This window comes from Frankliniella occidentalis, unplaced genomic scaffold (genome assembly GCF_000697945.3).
Source record: "Frankliniella occidentalis isolate FOCC.00 unplaced genomic scaffold, Focc_3.1 Scaffold18, whole genome shotgun sequence".
Classification (NCBI taxonomy): domain Eukaryota; kingdom Metazoa; phylum Arthropoda; class Insecta; order Thysanoptera; family Thripidae; genus Frankliniella; species Frankliniella occidentalis.
In genome coordinates, this window is record NW_026267148.1 from 2234866 (window position 1) to 2236635 (window position 1770).

At 56.3% G+C, this 1770-nt stretch overlaps 1 protein-coding gene across 2 annotated transcripts in view; it reads right to left on the bottom strand.

Annotated features, from left to right (window-relative positions):
• The window catches only part of LOC113207529 (potassium channel subfamily K member 6-like), a 51341-nt gene that overhangs the window by 32214 nt on the left and 17357 nt on the right, over positions 1 to 1770 (bottom strand). The gene's annotated exons all lie outside the window — the stretch shown is intronic.

A 1770-nucleotide genomic window follows, 5' to 3' on the forward strand; every position in this document is an offset into this window, starting at 1 on the left:
TTGTAGGCCCCATTGCCACAGGGGCGGTGTCCGCCAACCTGATTGGTTCGAGGAAACCGACGGAGCTTTTCTTTGGTCCCCAAGGGAGAGGAGAGGCCTCGCCAACGTCCGGTGGTCGGTGATTGCTTTTATTACAAGGATGAAAGGGGAAGGGGGAGGGGGGGGGAGAAATTCTGGAAACTGTACAGTTAGATATTTGGCGATAGCACCGCGGGGCTAATTCTATTCCGCTTCTGTTCCAGTCGAACCATCCCCTGATATCGGTTCTTGACGTGGTTGGAGAACACCCGCGCACCAGCCCACTCCACCCACCCATCCCAAGCTGACGTCAAAATCCAGTCTAATGACTCGAAGCGAGTGTTTCGTGTTGATGATGGGGAGCTGCAGAAATGCGTGATGTTTGGTCTAGTCTAGTCCGTCAACCCACGCGCTAATGTGACTCTAACTTTACCGTGGGGGGCTAGAGCCTGTATTTTCCCTGGCTGTGTGTTTCGGTTCTCGATACGTTACATACGTCACGTCATCACGTATGTATGTTTGCTTCCGGTCCACGGGCAGCAATAAGGGTGCTGCTGTCGCGGGGCACGCCAGGCCCCCTGCCTGGCCCCGGCCCAACACAGATCAAAGTGGCTCCCCGTCCGGAGCCTTCCCCGCCCTGTCCTCGCCTCCCCACCGCCGCCGAGGCCGAGCCGCTGGCTGGGCGCCCTCCCTCCTGGGCGACTCGCGCGGGTGTTTGCTCTGAATTAGAGGTGGGGACGCAGGAGGAGGGCGGGCGCAGCCAGGGCGGTGGTGAACACCACGGGCTGAGCCGGGGAGATGGAAAAGTACGGGGAAGATTGTGAGCAGGGGGAGCTAACGCACTCAATCGGAAGGAATGACTTTTTTTGTGTCCCGAGAAAGATTGATGCATTTTTGTGCACACCTTGACACCTCGACCAATTATTCTGAATCTTGCACCAATGACAAATTTGTATCCTGTCAATGACACATTTCCGTTTGATCTACGAGGGAGACGCCCAAATTTGTCATTCGCAGTAAACGAAATTGCACTTTGCCAAGACGTACACCACAAAAATGCATCTTATAATGAACAAATTTTTAGACCTCTCATAAGTGTGTAGTGTGCGTGAAGTATGAGAGCACTTGGGTGTCAGTAGTTCATCTGGAACTGGACCTCTCTCCAAGCCTTCCATCCCTACCCATCCTTTCCTCTCTCTCTCTTTTCCCGCCCTTATTTACCCTGCCAATCAGTGCGGCCTAACTTGGTTTATCCACCCACGGCCCATAACTGACACAACAAAACCGTCCGTGTGGCGCAGCTCGCCCCACCCCGCTCCACACCCCGCCCCCCTCCTGCCCTGTTGCTAGCTCGTCCGCTCGCCGGCCCTGAACTGCTGAGCTGAGTGCCCTGCCGACGCTGACAAAACGGTTCGACCAAAAAAAAGATTGTACTTGTCATGTTGCCCTGCCGCGAGAGTAGTGAAAAATGTGAATAGCCACGATTTTTGCCCCCCCGTTCCTTCTCCCAGCCCGAGACGAACATAATGCACCCGTGACCAAGGGCGAAACCTGTTTCACGTTTATTTTCTTCTGCCCACGGTGGGTTCAGCCACCCTCCTCTTTCATTTCTCTCTTCGTCCCGTTTCTGCTGGACTTAATTCCCCCGGGCGCCCCGCAGCTGCCTCATTAGGCCACCGGGCAGTGGCTCCTCCAGCGCGGCCTGCGCCACGCCCCTGCTGCCCGCCACGCCCCGCCACGCCCCGCCACGCC